This window comes from Hyla sarda, chromosome 7 (genome assembly GCF_029499605.1).
Source record: "Hyla sarda isolate aHylSar1 chromosome 7, aHylSar1.hap1, whole genome shotgun sequence".
NCBI classification, from domain to species: Eukaryota; Metazoa; Chordata; class Amphibia; order Anura; family Hylidae; genus Hyla; species Hyla sarda.
This window is the reverse complement of record NC_079195.1, coordinates 232,747,363-232,763,873: the sequence shown is the minus strand read 5'-3', so window position 1 is coordinate 232,763,873 and position 16,511 is coordinate 232,747,363.

Here is a 16,511-nt window from a genome sequence, read left to right as displayed (position 1 = left end):
CGGAGGGTTTGGAACTCTTCTGGTCGAACTATGAGGTGGTGAAGAGTGAGCCCGGCTGGCGGGATTTCGCCGTAAAGGCGATATCCCGTCAGAATCTGGCCAAGAAAGTGACCGTATTGACACGTAACGAGTCACTATCTTGCTATGACATCATGACCTGGCTCAGCCGATATGGGGATGTGACGGACATGCCAAAAAAGAACTATGACGAACATGGGATCTGGTCTGGGGCCTGGACGTTTTCCGTCAAACTGAAGCGTTCGGGGAGCACTGTTGCCCACATCCCATCAGCTGCTTTTCTTGGGAGAGACAGAATCCAAGTTTTCTACCAGGGGCAGCCCAAGGTCTGTCACAGATGTGGCAGCCCCACCCACTTTAGCGCAGCTTGTACCGTGCAGGTCTGTGCACTGTGCGGTGGGGTAGGTCATCTTGCCGCATCCTGTAGGCAGATCCGGTGTCATCTGTGTGGTGTCTTAGGACACCCTTTCAGCCGTTGTCCTAGCGCTTTTGCCCGGGCAACTGTCACCTTGGCTGGGGAGAGCAGTAATGTTGCCTCAGCTGGGGAGGGCACGAGTGCGGGTGAAGGTGCAACAGGGTCAGTGAAGAGGAAAAGTCCCGCCAAGCTGAGGCGGGAGGCTAATCGCAGAAGGAGCAGGGAACTGGAGAGTTCCCATGTGGCAGGGGTAGCTTCTGACCCTGCTCCAGAGGTTAGTCCTGAAACTGCTGAGGCCCTGGAGGAAAATGTGCTGGAGGAGGAAGCGAGGAGAATCTGTGGAGAAGAGGGCAGCAAGGCCGATCTTTCCGATTCCTCCCACTTTGAAAGTGTGGATGAGGAGGGTGAAGAGCGACCAAAAAAGAAGGGCAATAAAAGGGGAAAGAAGAGGTCGGAGCCCTCTAGTCCCCGTGCTACGGACCAGGTCCCAAGCGGAAGCCTACCTGCCCCCCCTCTGATTGATCTGTCTAACCGGTTCTCTGTCCTTGATGACATCTCCTCCCCCTCTTTGGAGGGGGTGGTCGAGGATGGGGTACCTGAAGTGGGGGAGCCTCCGGGGGGAACTGGGCCCTGTCCTGATGGGGCAATTTCCTCAGGGGATGGGGCCAAACCAGAGCCAGACGGAGATGGGGATTCAAAAATGGACCAATCAGAGTCTAAAAAAAGGCTAAAAGAGAAAGAAGCCTCCTCGTCTGGGGATGAGGGGGTAAAGAAAAGACAGAAGTGAGGGGGTTAGGGCCGTCTAACTCAATCACCCATGATGGCGGCACTCACCCCATTGACGCTGGCATCTATTAATTGTGCCAGTATAAAGTCTGATACGGCTAGATTCGCAGCCTTTGATTTTCTCGGCCGTGTTGAAGCCGATATTTTGTATATGCAGGAGACCAGGTTGTCAGATCTTGCCTCCCTGGTAAAAGCCAGGAGAGAGTGGAGGTGCGGGCCCTCCCACTGGTCTCTTGCGGCTGAGCCGTATAGTGGGGTGGCGGTCCTTTTTACCGCTCCGGTTGAATGCAGACGGGTTATTGAGTTAGAAATGGGGAGGTGCCTGATCTTAGATGTCCTCATGAAGGGACAGGAGCTCCGGCTCATTAACATCTACGCCCCACAAACCAAGTGGGGCCGCAAAGATCTCTTTATGAGGATCAAGCCCTTCCTTTTTACTAGCCGGCAAGTGATCTTTGGAGGGGACTTCAATACTGTCACAAGGTCCCAAGATAGGAGAGGTTCCAATGGTCCGCTGGCTTACCATAGCGTGGCTCTAAATAATATAGTTAGGGAAGCTCGCCTAGAGGACGCCCACATCCGGAGCCCCTCAGGCCACGCGGGTTTCACCTATCATCGAGGTAGCTGCAGGTCTAGGATAGACAGGTTTTATTTAAAGGAGGAAGCCGTCTCTTCCGCAGTGTCCGTGGTTGAGGTGGAGTTCTCCGATCACTGTATGATTTTGTTTTCCTTGAATGTTTCAGAGACCCCCCGGATGGGTAAAGGTTATTGGAAGCTGAATTCGTCCCTCCTGGAGGAAGCGGAGGTAAGACAGTCCTTTGAGGATTTTCTTCAGAGTCAGGTACCTTTACTGGACCTTTGTAGTAGTAAGTCAGAGTGGTGGGAGATATTCAAGAAGCGGGTTGCGGGGTTTTTCCGCCAGCTCTCGAGCCTCAGGTCCCTGAATAGGTACCGCCTGTATCGGGGTCTGAGGAGGAAACTCGAGCTCCTTGTCTCGACTGGAGGTAGCCGGGAGGATATCTCCAGAGTGAAATCCTTGCTGATGAGGTGTCAGTACGATAGGCACGCATCTTTGGTTTTTGAGAGGGATTACGGGAGGTACCGCTCGCCCGACCCTTACAAGAACTGTAAGATGTCAGTGAGTAGTAAAGTGGTCTCAGGACTGATTGATAGTACGGGATCTCTGAATCGGTCCAGATCAGGGATCCTGGAGGTCGTCAGATCCTTCTACTCGCACCTCTTGGGAAGGAAGGATCTAAATCGAGACGGGATGTCGGCTTTCCTGGCTGAAACTATTCCTGAGCCAGGGGTAGACCCCTCTCTTGATGTTTTGGCAGAAGAAATCAGGGAAGAGGAAGTGAGACTGGCGATCGAGGGGCTTGCCCCCAAGAAGTCACCAGGTCCGGATGGCTTAACATCCGAGTGGTACAGGACCTTTAAGGAGTCTTTAGCTCCCCTCTTGACTGAGGTATTCAATGAGTGTCTCTCCTCGGGCACTCTACCAAAGTCAATGAGGAGGTCAGCCCTGATTCTTCTGTCAAAGGGTAAAGATCCTAGCCGGATTGAGAATTGGAGGCCCATAGCTCTTCTCAATACGGACAGGAAGCTTCTGGCCAAGATACTGTTTAATCGGTTGGTGAAGTTTGCACCCCGGCTCCTTTCGGGGGCCCAGCACTGCTCTGTTCCGGGCCGAAGCACCTTAAGTGCTGTCCTCAGTGTCAGGGAGGCAGTGGAGCGGAGTAGTGCGGGTCTCTGGAAGGGGTACATGCTGTCCTTGGATCAGGCCAAAGCATTTGATCGGGTGAACCACGAGTACCTCTGGTCCGTCCTCCTGAGATATGGCTTACCGAGTACTTTTGTGAATTGGCTTGTCACCTTATATGCAGGGGCAGAGAGTTTCCCGCTGGTAAACGGTTGGTCTGGCCGCTCTTTTGAGGTGGGGTCCGGGGTCCGTCAGGGTTGTCCTTTGAGCCCGCTGTTATACGTGTTCGCAATCGATCCCTTCGTCCGGAGGGTAGATTGTGGGCCGTTGGCGGGAGTCGGGATGACTCTGGCGGAGCCGGATGTCGCCCAGAGAGTGGTGGCGTACGCTGATGATGTCACTATTTTCGTCTCCTCACGGGAGGAGGTCGATGTGGTGATGTCAGAGGTGGACCGCTACTCGGAGGCATCCGGGTCCAAGATCAACCGGGATAAGTGTGAAAGTCTCTGGCTGGGAGGGGGAGATCCCACGTTTGATCTCCCTGACACCCTTCCAGGGCTCCAAGAGTCAGCAAAAATTCTGGGCATCACATTCGGCCAGGATGATTATCCCACCAAAAACTGGGATGGTAAGCTCCAGGATGCCACTCAGAGGGTGAACCAGTGGAAGGGTTGGTCTATGACCCTCAGGGAAAGGGTACACCTGATCAAATCGTACCTGCTCCCCTTGTTTATCTATCTGGGCAGTGTATGTATCTTACCAGAGGCTTACTACACTAGGGTCTACAGCCTGTTTTTCCAACTGTTATGGGGGAACAGGTTGAACCTAGTCAAGAGGGAGGTTACGTACCGCACGAGGAGACTAGGGGGTTTATCTATGGTAAACCCCGTGGTGTTCTTAACGAACACCTTCTTGAAAGCCAACATTGCAAACCTCTGGAAAGAGAGGGCTCCTCCGTGGGTACTCTCCTGCAAGGAGTGGTTTCGGCCTTTCTTCCAGGAATGGGAGACAGGAGGGCAAGTGAAGGACCTCCGTACACCACATGGATATCTTCCGGCTTACGCTACCCCGACTCTGAAGGCGATACGTCGGTGGGGTCTGGGAGTGTGGGAGATCAGGACCCAGTCAAGGCAGTTCCTTGACAAACGGGTTCTGTTGACCCACTTCCAGAAGCCTCTGGCGCTCAGGGACTGCCCAGGTCGGGATCTGAGGGTGGGGTTGTATCTTTTAAACATGAAAAGGATCCCCCAGAAGTTTTGGGACTTGGCCTGGCGCTGCTTTCAGGGGAAGCTATGTGTAAAGGACAACCTGAAGTACAGGAACTCTGATGACCGGGGATGTCCCCGAGAAGAGTGCGGGGACACGCTGGAAAGCATGGACCACTTCCTGCTTCATTGTCCCTTTAACATAGGGGTCTATAACAGGGTGGGCGCTTCCATCGGCTGGAGTCAACTTGCCGGCCTTGCCTATCCGGAGTGGGCTTATGGGGCATTCAGGAACCTGGGTGGCCGAGATCGGGGCAGTTTATTCTTAGTCAGTTTAGTGGTTAGGTACTACACGTGGAACGCACGGTGCTTAGTGTCGACCCAACAGAAAATCCTCTCCGAGGTGGAGGTATGTAGGAACATCACTGGTGACCTCGGGAAGATCAGGTCTTTGGAGTATGGCAGTCTTGGTACCAGTAGGGCTTCTCTCCTGTGGAGAGGTTTCTCATTTCATGTGCCCTAGGTACTAAACCTTTTGGGTAGAGTACCTTTTATTTTTGGTTAGGGGTTGTTATAGGGGTAGAGATAGGGTGAGGGCAGGGTCAGATTTCTTGTAGGGATAGAATTAGGGAGAATTGTAGGGGGAGTTAGGGAAAGAGTATAAAATGATTTATGTATCAGGTCTGCCATCCTTCTCCCTGGTGGTGGGCTGATGCATGTACACATTAGCTTTTTGTTTTGTTTTTAGTGGACATGGTATGAAGGGCTTACAGGCAACCAAACTTGGGCCTAAAAGGGGTGGTGGTTCAGAATGTATAAGTTTGTATATAAGTTGGTTGGGAGGAGTGTTAGGTGGGGAGGGTGTATTTGTGGGTGGTGGTTTTGTGGTGTTTTGGGGTCCTGACATGGGTCAGTGAAGGACTGGACTTTGAGAACGGTATGGACGGTATGGACTCTGACCCATGTACAGGAGGGGTGGTGTGGGTGAGGGGACAGTTTTAGTGTAGGTGCTTTCCGTTATTTTCTGTAGTATATTTTTGTGTATTTTCAGTGATTTTTGTATATATTGTGTTTTGTATTTATATTGTTTTATATTATTTTATATTATATAGTGTATAGTGGCAGTCGGGTCAGTAGTTAAGTGGTGTCATATGTGTTTATGTGTATATATATGTGTGCGTTTATGTGTATATACATGTGTATGTATATATATATATATGTGTGTATGTGTATGCTTGCGTATATGCATGTTAAATACATGTTTGTGTATAAAATTTTATATTTAATTTTTTCCTCCTTGGGGGGGCTGCTCCCCTCTGGTGTCTCTGCTCTCCTCGCCTCCGGCTTCGCGGTCTCGCTTTTCGGCGGTGTTGTCCTCTTCTTTGCTTCTGGCTTGCTCTTTTTGGGTCCGGCGCTCGCCGGTTTCTGGGCCGTGCGCGGGTCCTCTCTGGCCGTCCTCGGCTTCTTGCCGTGCTGGGAGTGCTTCGCGGGCCTTGCGGCCGTGCGGGGGCGGTACGTGGGGCTGGGCTCTTTGGGCCCTCTCTCCGGCCGCGTCTCCGCGCTGTTTTTCCCTGCCCTTCTTTCACCGGTGGATCTCTGGCTGGGAGGCAGAGTGTTATTTAGTAGCAAGTTGTGCCGAAATATTATAAAATAATTTTTTTTTTATTTTTTTTTTATTTTTTTTTTTTTTTCCCTGGGTAAGGGTAATTTTTGAGTTACAGCCAAGTTGTGCTACTTTTATGTTCCTTTTCTTTTGTTTTATAGCCAAGTCGTGCTTTATTTTATGTTTTATAAATTATTTTTTTTTTTTTTTAAGCCAAGTTGGGCTATTTTTATGTTCTTTTTTTTTTTGGAATGAGTGTTTGTGTGTGTTTTTTGTCTTTTGGTATGAGGAAAAAAGTAAAAGTATATTTTAGTAAATTTGGGCTGGCCGGTTAGGCAGATTTTGTTTTTGTAATTTTATTTATGTTATGTTTGTTATAGCTGGTTGAGCTTGTTTTTGTTTTATGTTTTGTATCAGATTTGTTTTTCATTTTTATAATAAAAAGAGTTACAGCAGCCAAGGGCAAGAGAGCAGCGTTCACTGCAAAGGTGAGAGCACTAAAGAAAGAGGTGGAGGAGATTGTGCAGCTGAGAGCGGACATTGTGGCTGGAGCCGGCTTCTTCAGTGAGAAGATTCTTAATGAAGAGAGATTCCCCAAAAAGGGGGTCTCCAGAGGTGCAGAAAAAGAAAGTCACCAAGATGAGAGTGAGGAGGAGGAGGAGATGGAGGAAGGTGAGGAGGGGGATATGAGTGAGGGGGATATGGACACGGGTTCTGTTTGTACCACCACTGTTACCCCAGACCCCCCACTTACCCTCAGTGTGGACTACATAAATCCGGCTCAGGTGGCCTTACCTCCCTCCAGTGAGGATGATGACGGCAGTGACTGTAGTGATTGCAGCGGCTCGGCAGATGGGGGTCTCCTGCGTGCGATTGTTATGCAGGAGTCCCCCACCCGTCTGGAGAACTTCACTTTTGGTGATGATTTGGGCCCAGAAGAGAAGGGGAAGAGGAAGAAAGTGAAGGGCAAGAAGAGGAAGAAGACACAAGGAGTGAAATTTGTATTTTCTTCTTTCCAGCAACCTGGGTCGGCTGAGAAGTCAGCTCAGGGTGCTGGGTCCCCCAATCTGCCAGACCCCGTTTCTGTAGTGGAGCGGGGCCAGCATGGGGGATACAGTAGTGCACCCAAAATGGCCGCGGGTGCTATAGAAAAAAAAGGGCACCCTCCTGTGAGGGGGGAGGGTGTCCAGGCACCAGAAAATGGCGGCAGTTTCTCCCGTTCAGGGGGCGGTCCCCGGGTTGAAGTGAGCGGTACAAGTCCTGGCGCTGCAGGGCACTCCCCTGTGAGGGGGGGGAGTGTCCGGGCACCAGACCTTGGTGGTTCAGGGGGCGGTCCCCTATGTGCGGTTGGTACCGTTTCTGGCGCTGCGGGGCACTCACCTGTAAAGGGGGAGGTTCCCTGCACGTCAGCTGCAATAGGCGGGGCAGGAGTGCGTCCGGAGGGACAGCTCCTGCCAAAATCCATGACTTCGTGTGAGGGGGCGGTGCCATCCATATCAGAGGCGGAGCCTGTGTCTGCACCCCAGAAGACTGGAAATGCAACCTTAGTCCTGAAACCAGCGACCCTTATACATAATGCAATAGACCCAGCCAGCCCAGCCTGTAATATACAGAGTGTAAGCAAGAGTGAAAGTGAGAGCAAAAATGTGTGGAAAAATGGTAATGTCCAGAGTGTGAGTTATGGTAGTGCGCATGGGAGGAGTTGTAGTAGCAGTGTGGATGAGGGGTGTGCAAGTGGGGTGCAAGGGGAGTGCAAGAGAGGGGTGCAAGGGGAGTGCAAGAGAGGGGTGCAAGGGGAGTGCAAGAGAGGGGTGCAAGTGGAGTGCAAGAGAGGGGTGCAAGTGGAGTGCAAGAGAGGGGTGCAAGTGGAGTGCAAGAGAGGGGTGCAAGTGGAGTGCAAGAGAGGGGTACAAGTGGAGTGCAAGAGAGGGGTGCAAGTGGAATGCAGGTGAGGAGTGGTAGTGGAATGCCAGAGAGAGGTTTGACTGACACCTCAGCTAAGAACAAGGGTCCTGGTTTGGGATCTGGGTCAGGTCCTGGTTCGACTGCCCCCCCGGTAGTGGCTGCTTCTCCCAGAAGCTATGCCAGAGTCACTGCCGGGGGATCAGGGGGATCCCCATCTCCATCTGGCTCTGGGGGTCACTTGCAACAGCGCCTCCTGGAGGCTCTACGTAGGGGAGACAGGTCAATCCATGTAGAGGGGAGGGGTGAGGTTGACCTGTCTTTTTGGATAGAAAGACACGGCTTAGGCGCCTTCCGAGAACAAAACGGGGAGGTGGTCTGGTCCCTCCCGACATCCGGGCAGGAAAGTGGCCGTAGGAATGTGGTCCGTTTAGTGTGGAGGGGCGAAGATGCATGTCCGCCTCGGGGTAAGGTGGTTGAGCTCCTCCTCCGGATGGAATTCAGGGCAAGTGACATCTTTGCCCTGATCCACCCCTATGGTACTTCCGAGTTTGACATCAGCTTCGTTCGGCCGGAGGGTTTGGAACTCTTCTGGTCGAACTATGAGGTGGTGAAGAGTGAGCCCGGCTGGCGGGATTTCGCCGTAAAGGCGATATCCCGTCAGAATCTGGCCAAGAAAGTGACCGTATTGACACGTAACGAGTCACTATCTTGCTATGACATCATGACCTGGCTCAGCCGATATGGGGATGTGACGGACATGCCAAAAAAGAACTATGACGAACATGGGATCTGGTCTGGGGCCTGGACGTTTTCCGTCAAACTGAAGCGTTCGGGGAGCACTGTTGCCCACATCCCATCAGCTGCTTTTCTTGGGAGAGACAGAATCCAAGTTTTCTACCAGGGGCAGCCCAAGGTCTGTCACAGATGTGGCAGCCCCACCCACTTTAGCGCAGCTTGTACCGTGCAGGTCTGTGCACTGTGCGGTGGGGTAGGTCATCTTGCCGCATCCTGTAGGCAGATCCGGTGTCATCTGTGTGGTGTCTTAGGACACCCTTTCAGCCGTTGTCCTAGCGCTTTTGCCCGGGCAACTGTCACCTTGGCTGGGGAGAGCAGTAATGTTGCCTCAGCTGGGGAGGGCACGAGTGCGGGTGAAGGTGCAACAGGGTCAGTGAAGAGGAAAAGTCCCGCCAAGCTGAGGCGGGAGGCTAATCGCAGAAGGAGCAGGGAACTGGAGAGTTCCCATGTGGCAGGGGTAGCTTCTGACCCTGCTCCAGAGGTTAGTCCTGAAACTGCTGAGGCCCTGGAGGAAAATGTGCTGGAGGAGGAAGCGAGGAGAATCTGTGGAGAAGAGGGCAGCAAGGCCGATCTTTCCGATTCCTCCCACTTTGAAAGTGTGGATGAGGAGGGTGAAGAGCGACCAAAAAAGAAGGGCAATAAAAGGGGAAAGAAGAGGTCGGAGCCCTCTAGTCCCCGTGCTACGGACCAGGTCCCAAGCGGAAGCCTACCTGCCCCCCCTCTGATTGATCTGTCTAACCGGTTCTCTGTCCTTGATGACATCTCCTCCCCCTCTTTGGAGGGGGTGGTCGAGGATGGGGTACCTGAAGTGGGGGAGCCTCCGGGGGGAACTGGGCCCTGTCCTGATGGGGCAATTTCCTCAGGGGATGGGGCCAAACCAGAGCCAGACGGAGATGGGGATTCAAAAATGGACCAATCAGAGTCTAAAAAAAGGCTAAAAGAGAAAGAAGCCTCCTCGTCTGGGGATGAGGGGGTAAAGAAAAGACAGAAGTGAGGGGGTTAGGGCCGTCTAACTCAATCACCCATGATGGCGGCACTCACCCCATTGACGCTGGCATCTATTAATTGTGCCAGTATAAAGTCTGATACGGCTAGATTCGCAGCCTTTGATTTTCTCGGCCGTGTTGAAGCCGATATTTTGTATATGCAGGAGACCAGGTTGTCAGATCTTGCCTCCCTGGTAAAAGCCAGGAGAGAGTGGAGGTGCGGGCCCTCCCACTGGTCTCTTGCGGCTGAGCCGTATAGTGGGGTGGCGGTCCTTTTTACCGCTCCGGTTGAATGCAGACGGGTTATTGAGTTAGAAATGGGGAGGTGCCTGATCTTAGATGTCCTCATGAAGGGACAGGAGCTCCGGCTCATTAACATCTACGCCCCACAAACCAAGTGGGGCCGCAAAGATCTCTTTATGAGGATCAAGCCCTTCCTTTTTACTAGCCGGCAAGTGATCTTTGGAGGGGACTTCAATACTGTCACAAGGTCCCAAGATAGGAGAGGTTCCAATGGTCCGCTGGCTTACCATAGCGTGGCTCTAAATAATATAGTTAGGGAAGCTCGCCTAGAGGACGCCCACATCCGGAGCCCCTCAGGCCACGCGGGTTTCACCTATCATCGAGGTAGCTGCAGGTCTAGGATAGACAGGTTTTATTTAAAGGAGGAAGCCGTCTCTTCCGCAGTGTCCGTGGTTGAGGTGGAGTTCTCCGATCACTGTATGATTTTGTTTTCCTTGAATGTTTCAGAGACCCCCCGGATGGGTAAAGGTTATTGGAAGCTGAATTCGTCCCTCCTGGAGGAAGCGGAGGTAAGACAGTCCTTTGAGGATTTTCTTCAGAGTCAGGTACCTTTACTGGACCTTTGTAGTAGTAAGTCAGAGTGGTGGGAGATATTCAAGAAGCGGGTTGCGGGGTTTTTCCGCCAGCTCTCGAGCCTCAGGTCCCTGAATAGGTACCGCCTGTATCGGGGTCTGAGGAGGAAACTCGAGCTCCTTGTCTCGACTGGAGGTAGCCGGGAGGATATCTCCAGAGTGAAATCCTTGCTGATGAGGTGTCAGTACGATAGGCACGCATCTTTGGTTTTTGAGAGGGATTACGGGAGGTACCGCTCGCCCGACCCTTACAAGAACTGTAAGATGTCAGTGAGTAGTAAAGTGGTCTCAGGACTGATTGATAGTACGGGATCTCTGAATCGGTCCAGATCAGGGATCCTGGAGGTCGTCAGATCCTTCTACTTGCACCTCTTGGGGAGGAAGGATCTAGATCGGGACAAGATGTCGGCTTTCCTGGCTGAAACCATTCCTGAGCCAGGGGTAGACCCCTCTCTTGGCGTTTTGGCAGAAGAGATTAAGGAAGAGGAAGTGAGACTGGCGATCGAGGGGCTTGCCCCCAAGAAGTCGCCAGGTCCGGATGGCTTAACATCCGAGTGGTACAAGACCTTTAAGGAGTCTTTAGCTCCCCTCTTGACTGTGGTATTCAATGAGTGTCTCTCCTCGGGCACTCTGCCTAGGTCAATGAGGAGGTCAGCCCTGATTCTTCTCTCAAAGGGTAAAGATCCTAGCCGGATTGAGAATTGGAGGCCCATAGCTCTTCTCAATACGGACAGGAAGCTTCTGGCCAAGATACTGTTTAATCGGTTGGTGGATTTTGCACCCCGACTCCTTTCGGGGGCCCAGCACTGCTCTGTTCCAGGCCGAAGCACGTTAAGTGCTGTCCTCAGTGTCAGGGAGGCAGTGGAGCGGAGCAGTGCAGGTCTCTGGAAGGGGTACTTACTGTCCTTGGATCAGGCAAAAGCATTTGATCGGGTGAACCATGACTACCTCTGGTCCGTCCTTCTAAGATATGGCTTACCGAGTACTTTTGTTAATTGGCTCAAGATCTTGTATGCAGGGGCAGAGAGTTTCCCGCTGGTGAACGGTTGGTCTGGCCGCTCTTTTGAGGTTGGGTCCGGAGTCCGTCAGGGTTGTCCTTTGAGCCCGCTGTTATACGTGTTCGCAATCGATCCCTTCGTCCGGAGGGTAGATTGTGGACCGTTGGCGGGAGTCGGGATGAGTCTGGCGGAGCCGGATGTCGCCCAGAGAGTTGTGGCGTATGCTGATGATGTCACCATTTTCGTCTCCTCGAGGGGGGAGGTCGATGTGGTGATGTCAGAGGTGGACCGCTACTCGGAGGCTTCCGGGTCTAAGATCAACCGGGATAAGTGTGAAAGTCTCTGGCTGGGAGGGGGGGATCCCACATTTGATCTCCCGGACACCCTTCCGGGGCCCCAAGAATCAGCAAAAGTTTTGGGCATCACATTCGGCCAGGATGATTATCCCACCAAAAACTGGGATGGTAAGCTCCAGGATGCCACTCAGAAGGTGAACCAGTGGAAGGGTTGGTCTATGATCCTCAGGGAAAGGGTACACCTGATCAAATCGTACCTGCTCCCCTTGTTTATCTACCTGGGCAGCGTATGTATCTTGCCAGAGGCTTACTACACTAGGATCTACAGCCTGTTTTTCCAACTGTTATGGGGGAACAGGATGAACCTAGTCAAGAGGGAGGTTACGTACCGCACGAGGAGACTAGGGGGTTTATCTATGGTAAACCCTGTGGTGTTCTTAACAAACACCTTCTTGAAAGCCAACATCTCAAACCTCTGGTCAGAGAGGGCTTTTCCGTGGGTACTCTCCTGCAGGGAATGGTTTCGGCCTTTCTTCCAGGAATGGGAGACAGGAGGGCAAGTGAAGGACCTCCGTACGCCCCATGGATATCTTCCGGCTTATGCTACCCCGACTCTGAAGGCGATACGTCGGTGGGGTCTGGGAGTGTGGGAGATCAGGACCCAGTCAAGGCAGTTCCTTGACAAACGGGTTCTGTTGACCCACTTCCAGAAGCCTCTGGCGCTCAGGGACTGCCCAGGTCAGGATCTGAGGGTGGGGTTGTTTCTTTTAAACATGAAAAGGATCCCCCAGAAGTTTTGGGACTTGGCCTGGCGCTGCTTTCAGGGGAAGCTATATGTGAGGGACAATTTGAAGTGTAGGAGATCTGATGACCGGGACTGTCCCCGAGAAGAGTGTGTGGACACGCTGGAAAGCATGGACCATTTCCTCCTTCATTGTCCCTTTAATATAGGGGTTTACAACAGGGTGGGCGCTTCCATTGGCTGGAGTCAACTTGCCGGCCTTACCTACCCGGAGTGGGCTTATGGGGCATTCAGGAACCTGGGTGGTCGAGACCGGGGCACTTTATTCTTAGTTAGCTTAGTGATTAGGTACCACACGTGGAACGCACGGTGTTTAGTGTCTACGCAGCGTAAAGTCCTCTCCGAGGTGGAGGTCTGTAGGAATATCACCGGTGACCTCGGGAAGATCAGGTCTTTGGAGTATGGCAGTCTTGGTACCAGTAGGGCTTCTCTCCTATGGAGAGGGTTTTCTTTTGATGTGCCCTAGGTACTAGACCTTCTGGGTAGAGTACCCTTGTTTTGGTTAGGGACAGTGATGTAAGGGGACAGGGTTAGGGTGATAGTAGGGTCAGTTTCTATTTTAGGGATAATGGTAGGGTGAGAGGTAGGGAGGTGTTAGGGAAAGTATGTAAATTTTTGTATGTATCAGGATTGCCATCCTTCTTCCTGGTGGTGGGCTAATGCATGTGTACCATAGCTTTTTGTTTTGTTTTCCGATGTTTAGGTTATGAAGGGCTTACAGGCACCGAACTTGGGCCTAGTGTGGGTTATATTGTTTATGTATGTTATAAAGTTGGTTATGGTTAAGTTGGTTGGGAGGAGTTCTAGGTTGGGTGGGTGTATTTGGTGGGTGGTGGTTTTTTTTTGGTGGACCTGGCATCGGTCAGTCGTGGCTGGACATTGAGAACTGTGGACTCTGACCCATGTACAGAAGGGCGGGTGGTGTGGGTGAAGGGATAGTTTAGAGTAGGATGTTTTATTGTATATTTAGGTGTGTTTCCTGTATAATAATAGGTGTGTATATAGTGTATATAGTTTATATGTATAAATTGTGTACATTACATGTAATTACTATAAAAATATATATATAATTTTTTTTTTTTTTTTTTTTTTTTTTTTATCTTGATTTGTGAATTATATATTGTTTATATTGTGTTTATAGTAGAGATAGATATGGCAGTCGAACCAGATGTTATTTTTGTAGTAATTTTTGTATCCAGTTGTGGTTTAGGTCTTGTGGGATAACGTAGAAAACTAATGTATATATGTGTGTGTGGAAGGGGGGAAAAAAAAGTGTGTGTGTGTGTATATATATATATAACATTTGGTGTGCAGTGGGAGTGTTTTCGGTTTGTAATATGTGATTTTTCCCAAGTTTGAGTGTTTTTTGAGTTGTAGATTAATTTATCTTTATGCCTTTGTAAAGTTATGGATCTGTGATGCATGTGTGTGGCATAGTATTATTATTATTATTATTATTATTATTATTGTTATTATAAAAAAAAAATAATAATAGTTTACAAAAAAAAAAAAAATACAAAAAAAAAAAATAAATAAATAAAAAAAAAAAGGGGTGTGGTGTGTAGTGGGAGTGCTGTGTTTTCTGTGTGTTTGTGTTTTTCCCAAGTCTGGGTGTTTTTGAGTTACAGCTAAATAGTGCTATTTTTATGTTTCTTTTTGGTTATGTAAGTTGAGTATGCATGTGAGTGTGTTGTTAGATCTTAGGTTATGTAAGGTGTGTTTCTTTTTGTTAGGAAAACTGGGCTGGCCGGTTAGGCAGGATTTATGTTCTTTTATTTTAAATGTAAAGTTTTGGTTTATGTTATTTCATGTTGCTGTTTTCAGTTATGGCCAAGTTGTGCTGGTTTTGTGTTTTTGTTATGATTTATATTTTTCTAATAAAAGATCTACAGGATATAACTCAGGATCAGTACAGGATAAGTAATGTAATATATGTACACAGTGACCTCACCAGCAGAATAGTGAGTACAGCTCTGGAGTATAATACAGGATATAACTCAGGATCAGTACAGGATAAGTAATGTAATGTATGTACACAGTGACCTCACCAGCAGAATAGTGAGTACAGCTCTGCAGTATAATACAGGATATTTAAAAAATAAAATATTTTTTTATTCCGTTTTTGGTGTTTGGTGGTTTGTGACACAAATTAATTATTTTGTGTGAGGAAAAATGCAACCAGACCAGGGACTTTAGTTTAGTTATTAGTATTAAGGTAATTATTATGATTCTTATTGTTGTAGTGCTATTATTATTGTATTAGGATAAAGTAGGGTTGAGTTTACACGTGCGGGGTTGTTATTATGGCCGTGTGTTTGGTGACAATGAGTTCGTATTATGTTATTGTTTATTATTATGTTTTATATTTCTAGATATAATATCTACAGGATATCAGGGTCTCTATTAATGGACGATAATATTTGTGTAGATTTCAAGCAGCGGAAACCACTTACGGGAGGAGATCGCCGCTGACCCAGGTGAAGCCTCCGCAGCAAATCATCCTCAGGCAGGAGGGAAATGTCTCCACGTGATAAGAGCCAAAGAGCCGCGGTAACACCTTGAGCTTCCCGGCAGCCGCGGCGCTGGCAGCCAGATGTGCCGCATTCACTACAGATGTTTCTCATATGGCAGGAAAAGCTTCTGGCAGAAAGTTGCTGGCAGGACCCAGAGGTGGGGCCGGATGGGAGAGAAGCCGACAACCCAAAATTACTTGGAGGTTCTCTTTTTACCTTTTCCATTCTGCGCACAGAAGAGCCTTATAATAATACCGCAAACAGGAAGATCTGCGCCTGCACTGAGAAACCGTCCGCACATCAATATAGAGAGGACACCACATCTGTCCAGAGCCACTAATAATGGGACTATACCGTACATCTCCAAAGGGCAGTATTATAGTAGTTATATTCTTGTATATAGGAGCAGTATTATAGTAGTTATATTCTTGTATATAGGAGCAGTATTATAGTAGATATATTCTTGTATATAGGAGGCAGTATTATAGTAGTTCTATTCTTGTATATAGGAGCAGTATTATAGTAGTTATATTCTTGTATATAGGGGCAGTATTATAGTAGTTATATTCTTGTATATAGGGGCAGTATTATAGTAGTTATATTCTTGTATATAGGAGCAGTATTATAGTAGTTATATTCTTGTATATAGGAGCAGTATTATAGTAGTTATATTCTTGTATATAGGAGCAGTATTATAGTAGTTATATTCTTGTATATAGGAGCAGTATTATAGTAGTTATATTCTTGTATATAGGAGGCAGTATTATAGTAGTTATATTCTTGTATATAGGAGGCAGTATTATAGTAGTTATATTCTTGTATATAGGAGCAGTATTATAGTAGTTATATTCTTGTATATAGGGGGCAATATTATAGTAGTTATATTCTTGTATATAGGAGGCAGTATTATAGTAGTTATATTCTTGTATATAGGAGGCAGTATTATAGTAGTTATATTCTTGTATATAGGAGGCAGTATTATAGTAGTTATATTCTTGTATATAGGAGCAGTATTATAGTAGTTATATTCTTGTATATAGGAGCAGTATTATAGTAGTCATATTATTGTACAGAGGAGTCAGTATTATAGTAGTTATAATATTTCACATAGGGGCAGCATTATGTTTTTCTTTCAGTCTTGCAGTCTACTATTTTCAGCATTCACTAGAATTGCTCCCTGTGTTGTACTATATATAATGCTACCTTTGGGGTGTTTGCATTTTTGGCCCTTGGGAGTTTTTTGGGTATTTCATTCTTGTATTTTTTTTTATTTGACTTGGCTACAGGAGCTATAAAGTTAGTGTCATTCATAATGTAGTGTCTGCTCCTGTGTTTGATAGTGATGTTTTCTCCGATGTTTATTTTTAGCAGCATACAAAATTAGTGTCGTCTCAGGTTTTCTCAGGTTGCACTGCTGCCCGAGTCATTACATCACTAGTCAGGTGTTCAAAGGGAGCATTGTGGTGTTTCAATGGGTGCAGCGACCGCTGGGTGGCGGCGAAATCATTCTCAGGGATGAAGGGAATTGTCCCAGGTGCTTCAATGGGTGAGGTGGCTGATGTGTGGGAGGGAGAAAAGTGACCTCACACTTACAAGCAACGGATCCTGGGAG